We start from the raw sequence: 7506 nt of genomic DNA on the forward strand, positions 1-7506 counted from the left end.
ATTACCCAACTCGAATTAGATTTTCTGTTGCAATTTTTCGGGATGACAATGAATACATATTGGACCTGGATCTACAGCCTCCCAGGTTGGAGCAGGTTTTGAAACGTTAAACTGGATTCAGAGCTAGTATGCGTCTTAGTGTTTGGACATGGACCCATCGCAAACTCGTTTCAATTTTTCTTTATTTATATTTTATGTATTCTTATATAAAATATATTTGTACATATACAAAATATATGCATAATTCATTTATACTTACATGTAATAAATATAATTAATATTTTTATAAATTAAAATAATAATATAAAATAGTTTAAAGTATTAAGATTTAATATTTATACAAGTACCACATATCTAAAATTTTTAATAGTCTAATGCCTATAACATGCACATACAAACTGAAAAAAAAGTTTAAATCTTTGGATAGTATTGTAGTCACATATTTATAATGTTATGATTGCATTATTTTTCAAAAAAGTATCCGTTTTAATATTATAAAAATATTAACTAAGTCCAAGGGAACAACGTGGCATGTTCGAGTTTGGGCGGATCAAGTTTCATGTCCGCGTCCAAGATTTTCTTACAGGAGCGAGTCCTGAGTTTATCACTCCCACCCTAGACACACTCCATTGTAATCCCTAGTTATTTCTTTTGCATCTACTATTTTGTTTTACAAATAAACTCCGCGTGGAATGTATTTCTAAAATGCAATAGAAGATGCACGAATAGAAAATTCGACCAATTACATAAGGTGTTTGCAGTGTATGAGTCCTCTAAGAGTGTCAGCGACCAGTTGGATGATGATTTCGGTTTTGGCACTTTATCCATATCCAAAGATGCTGTAAGTACTCTAGTGCATTAAATTCTTTAACTATTTTTCCTATCAATTATCTTTAATTTTAAGGAGAAGAACACACCAAGTGTGCAGAAGAGGGAGGGTTCGGCCAAGTGGAAAAATTAGGGAGAGGAAATTATTTTCTTGCTTTTTTATGTATTCATTAGTTATTCCAAATGACTATTATACATATATATCTTAAATGGATGCATTAAAATATGTTAAGGTTCATTTAACCATCCATAAGGTAATAATTTGTTATTCCAAATAAAGGATGACCAATTTGGCATTCTCCAAAGATGATTTTGTTAGTCAATAATTTTCTTTTCCAATCATTTTCACGAACTTAATTAATGGGCTTGGACCGATTTTAATTAATTAAAATACCGTGCCTAATTAATTAAATTCAATTTAACTAAAGCCCACTTAATTAAGTCCATTATATATTTAGTCTAATTAAATATATGAACCCAATAAGACTTTTATTAAATAATAAGTCCAACTATTAAATGATAAGGGCAAACCCCAATATAAATTAATCCATTCAATTTATCATTGGGCTTATCCATCCAATGGATCCCGATCATATGTAAGTAATCTAATTAGTTATTGAATTAATTCCCAATTAATTCCTCGTCCCTTCTCGGTGATTTGTGTGTGACTCTTTAGGTTCACCTTTCAGCTAGACTTAGGTTAGTGTCTAACACTATTATTAATTAAATCTAATTTAATTTGTAATTCTTGATCAACCTTTGATCAAGAAAGCCCGTCACCATGGGTGGCCGTCTAGCAAAGGTCTGTGGCACTAGAGACTAGTCAAACATCCATGTGAACTTCTAGGCTCTCGAGTCCCCACGGGTACAGTCCTTCCGTCTACCGTCTACCGTCTCCCAGCCTTAAGCGTCGGTTCCCATCCTAGACTAGGCATCTATGCTTAATACTTGAGATCGCGTTATGCCTAATTGCTTAAAATGAGAAGGCGTCAAAGGCATTGAGAAAAATGCAGGTAAAATTTTGTACCGAATTTCATTGAAATAAAATGAATTTGATGGAGCTTGCTATTTGTGTGCAGACAAAATAGAGAGAGGATTTGGGGGGAGAATGATGGTATGTATGGTGGAGAGTTTGGCCAACGTGGTCTTTTTAGGATTTTGAAATTTTTCATATGAAATGGAAAAGAGTCAAGAAAAGATAAAATTTTGACTAGGATTATGAGGAACTTATTACAATAAAAATCTTGAATAAAAGTCACCAATATTCATACGGTACCCCATCATTCTACCGAAACTATTACAATCTCCCCTAAGTTTTGTACAGTTTATAAATTGGGCCATTTCAAATAAGAATATTATCACTCTCAAGGAGATAGACATTACTAATAATCACAATTCATTAATGAGATGAGTATTTAATTTTATTTTATCTTTTGTGGATAGAATAAATTGTGTGTTATAATAATCTTAAAAGAAAGGAAAAACTATAGTCATTAACTTAGTCAATTTGAAATGAATATATTTAATTTGATTTTCTAATTTTCATTCTACTCTTAATTTTTCATTGCCATATTTGCATACATAATCATAAATAAAAATTCTTTAATTAGAATTATCAAATGCAATCTTGTCATGAATTTATATTTCCATTATAAGAAATGCAAGTACTTAAGACAAATTCTCTATGTTTGGCAAATTTGTTGAGTCATTGTTACTGAATTCTAGTAACTACATTGGATAGGAACAATATAAAGGTTCAAACAGATCGAGCTGCAGTTGATTAAATGATTCTCTTGTGCCCATCCCATCATTTTTCATTGAAAACAACAAATTCAACACCAAACTTGCAAACCAACAGGAAAAAATCAAAAAGAAAAAAGAAAAATATCAAATTGGCACCACCAAATTCTGAAATTACAGTATAATCCTTAATAATAAATGTGAAGATTTTCTGAACAACATGTTGCATCAAGCATGACTCACATCCTACTTAATGGTTATTTCAATTTCCCTATTTTCTTGACAGATATGCATCTGTACAAATATTTGGAGTAATAGGGTCTCCTACATTTGTTCTCGCTCTCCTTTTTCTAAAATCCATCCCCTTCAAAGAAAGGAAAAAAAATTCCCATAGATTATAAAATGAAATTAATACTATCCCTTGTCACAATTGTAAATAGTTTTTCGAACAACATGACACAATCATTATTTACCTCCTAGTAAATTTGTTCTTTTCCCAATTAAAAAAAAGAAATAAATTGCAATCAAATATAAAAAGAAATTAATACATTCCCTTGTAATAAATATAAATAATTGCACAAGATGACACTGAGTCATGACTTATCTCCTCCTTAAATTGTTAGTTCACATAGTCTTGTTTTCTTGCAAAGTATGTAACCGCTCGAATATTTATTGTAATAATGTAGAATATATTTTTTCCATTTTTTTTAAATATTTCTAAAATCCCTCCTCTAGAAAAGCAAATAAATTGCCCCCAATTGTTGAATGAAGTTATAATATCAACCCTTGTAATAAATGTGAAAATTTTTTAATCAAGATTCCACATCACTCATGAGTCGCCTCCTATATAAATTGATCTTTACATATTTCTATTTTATTGACAGATATGCATCAACTCAAATGTATTAGATATCTTTCTCCCTTCTTTTTCTTAAATTCCTCCTCAGCGTCCCACCTAACAAATAAAGAAGAAATAAAAATAAATTGTCACCACTAGAGAATGAAATGGTAATATTTCGAATCAGGTGCAACATTAATCATGACTCGCCGCATATATACTAGGTTGTCAATGGATAAGGTCTGGCCTTGCTCAAGTTCAATAAAAGAAAAAAACTAGACTCCCTATGCAGATTATTTGACCTATGCTTATCCATTAGAAAAAATAGATTTGGTTTTGATTGGATCACTACCCATAAATTCCTACAGGTCATATACACTAAAGTGGTATCAAATACTTATAATATATATCTACATGTGAATATGAAGTGATATATCATTTTGTTACAACATTTGAGGAGATGCATGTATGATAAGAACCTCCAAGGGAGGGCTGGTCTTACACTGAAGCTTGAGGATAGGGTGAAGACTTTCATCGAATGGGCCAAGTGTCGGCGTGGACATATGGATAGAGACAAAACTAGGTGCCCTTGCCGGAAGTGTAAAAATACAAAGTTCAAAATACTCAACGATATCAGTTATTACTTGCGTATGTGAGGGTTTATGCCAGAATGTGATAATTGGATTTTGAATCGCGAGGAGAGGGTGCAGGAGTACTTTGATGCTGTGACTGCCCCTAAGTGCCGACGAAACAAACCCCAGCTGCTCATGAGGAGAGTAATTATTTACATTGGGGTGATAGTACGACAGATGGATTGGGCAGAGAAGATGGTTTTTGCTGTAGCGGGCCGAGTTATTTTTTTGTTCTCATGATGGTATGCCTGATGATGGTACGAGATTCTGTCCTACTGATGCCGGTCCTAATTCATATTATTACAATGGTGGCCCCTACGATTATGTATCTGGGATGGCAGATCGATTTTATGATGTAGTGCATGCTGCCAACCATCCGTTATGCAATACAATTTCAATTTGCATCTAGTGTTGAGTTGGTGAATATCAAGATGGACAATCATATTTTTGAGTGATCATATGACCGAATATTCTAGTGGGCTAATAAAATATTGCCCTTCGGTCATAAATTGCCGAGAGATTACTACAGTACAAAAAAGTTGATAAAGGATTTGGGTTTACCCATTGAAACAATTGAGGAGTGTGAGAATGGCTGCATGTTGTACTAGAGGGACAATGAAGGCTGGAAGTTTCGTGGAGATACTAGGTACATGCCGACGTGGGAGCGAGACACCGGCCACAAGAAGTCACTGTATGTCGTTCTTAGGTACCTATCACTTACTCCCCGTTTGCAGAGGTTGTATGCCTCAAGAGCAACTACGGAGCACATGACGTGGCATGCCACACATCAGACTGAGGAGGGCTCCATGTGTCATCCTTTTGATATAGAGGCTTGAAGTATTTTAACAGGACGTATCCAGAATTTTCTGAAGAGTCGCTTAATGTTTGGCTAGGCCTTTCTACAAACAGGTTTCCATCGCATGGGCAGTACGGTCGTACTTATTCATATTGGCTCCTTATACATTACATCGTACAATGTTTCCCTAGGCCTGTGCATAAGTTTTGAGTACATGTTTATTATGATGGTGATCCTTGGCCCTTCTAATCCAAAGCGTCTGGTTGAAGAGCTGCTACAATTATGGTATGTGGGTGTTCGAACATACGACAATCCCATAGACAAGGAATTCATTATGTGGGCGATGTTGATGTGGATTACCTACCAGCCTATGGGATGGCGTCTAGATGTAGTATCGCCAGTATTATAGGGTGTTTATTTTATATGGATGCTATACGGTTATTCCATCTGTAATACGGTAAGAAGGTGTGTTATTTTGACTACTACAGACAGTTTCTCCATAAGGATCATCTCTACAAAAGGAAAAAGAAAAACTTAACAAAGAATCATGTGGAATATAAAGTTGCACGCTTGATTCTGACAGGAGAGAAGATCCACGATTGGGTTGCAAACATCAGTCTGGCAGTTGAATAGCCGTTGACACTCCCTTCCAGCTATGTTAGTGCCCACAAGTGGACGAAAAAAGTATTTCTGTGATCTTCCATACTGGGTAACGCATCTTATCGAACACAACGTTGATATCATGACATTGAGAAAAATGTGTTTGATAATATATTCAACACTGTGATGGACATAAAGGGAAAGACAAAATCTACTTATTGTTTCTGCTTTACGTTTAGAACGCATATCTAAGATACCATTTTTTAATTTTTCTTTATTTTGAGATTTATTAATAGAACACTATCGATTAAAATTGAATGCAAAAATCAAAGCATTGTCCTCAAATTTCGAACCTAAGATTATGTCATGGAAAAGCCACTTCCATCGGACTTGTGAAAGGAGTCCTTCTAAGAAACGTTTGACATTCGGTATTAAGGTATAAGAACAATCAGAAGGTCCGCAGCGTCATACCTGCTTCTCTCATCAGTGAGCTGGACAACATTGGCTCAATAATGCACCACATAAATCGAATTTATGCGACACCAAACTAGCATATTGGATATGCCCGACGGAAGCATATTTTGAAGCCTAGTTGACTGAAGGGCGTATGTACATAAACATTGGGCTAAGATGCAATCCCCTATGGAGAAGCTCTAATACCCCAATGTTGATCTTTAGAGAAGATGTAAATTGACGTAATCCTTCAGGTCCCTCCTTCGAGCTATTCATCATAACGTCTAAATGAACTTGAAAAGATTTTTCATGAGTTGATAAAACGGGTGGACCAATACGAGACAACGATTGAAGAATCTACGTCGTCGGGATTTAGATTTGGAGGCTTCGACCTCACGACCGAAAGGCAAGGGTGTCGGATGCCAAATGAGAATGAAGGATGAAGCAAAGTCAGCCGCTTCATGAGCTTTGAGCGCTCCTCTCGCCTTGATGGGAGTCAAAATTTACTTGTGATGTTTGCACTAAATTGCCAAAGGGCATTAAAAGAGGGAGTATCATGAACTCCCTTTTGCCCAAACCATAGCATTTGTTGAGCAAACATGATTACTATTCATATGCCCAAGTGTTGGACGCTTGCTCTCCAAGTGCATTTCTGCAAATGGTTTGCAAAAATAAAAAGGAATAGAATGCTAAGACAAGTAGTCTTAAAGTTAAGGAATGGCTAGGCCATTATTGCAAAAGCAATAAGACTAAATAAACTTAGCTAATAGGATTCATGATGAAATAGTATACGATTATGTAAGCCATCACGATCAAGTCTTTTGGAGTCTATGACTATCGAACCGCCTTCCTTTTCCCTTTACCCATGCCCATCTGGGCAACAGTAGTGCTCTGAGCGCTTCCAGTACTTGATTTTTTCTCAACATTCTTCTTCCAGCATCCGGCCCCTTTACCTTTCGCTTCTGAGGTACATGACTTGGTCAGAACAAAGGTGAAAGGTTAGTGCGAGCTCAAGTGTTTTAGATGTTAGAGCGTCTCAATCATTTGGAATGATATAAATCATCAATGAATATAAGGGACTGAAACTCAGATAAGAAATACGCTGGAATCTAGTGGCAAATCACATCAACTGGGCAACAATAGTGCTCTGAGCGCTTCCAGTACTTGATTTTTTCTCAACATTCTTCTTCCAGCATCCGGCCCCTTTACCTTTCGCTTCTGAGGTACATGACTTGGTCAGAACAAGGTGAAAGGTCAGTGCGAGCTCAAGTGTTTTAGATGTTAGAGTGTCTCAATCATTTGGAATGATAGAAAGACGTTTATGGAAGTCTAAAATAAGAACATTGTTAAAAAAATTCTCCATAGTAGGAATTGAATTCCTATCTAGGGATAAGCTATCTAAGATTCAGTCATGATGGACTAATGAGGGGCTTAGATGTTTGACATCCCCTACGTCTTTGCTTTAAGCAGCATGTAATATTGTTCGGTGCACTGAACCCGATGTTGCTTATGTTTTTTTAGCATAACAATAGATATCGAGTGTGCACTGATAAGGCAACACACAGATGTTGAGGAGCTATCTTTCATACCTGAGTAAGGACTAAAGAAGAGCTCTTGAC

Source organism: Sesamum indicum, unplaced genomic scaffold (genome assembly GCF_000512975.1).
Source record: "Sesamum indicum cultivar Zhongzhi No. 13 unplaced genomic scaffold, S_indicum_v1.0 scaffold00339, whole genome shotgun sequence".
Classification (NCBI taxonomy): domain Eukaryota; kingdom Viridiplantae; phylum Streptophyta; class Magnoliopsida; order Lamiales; family Pedaliaceae; genus Sesamum; species Sesamum indicum.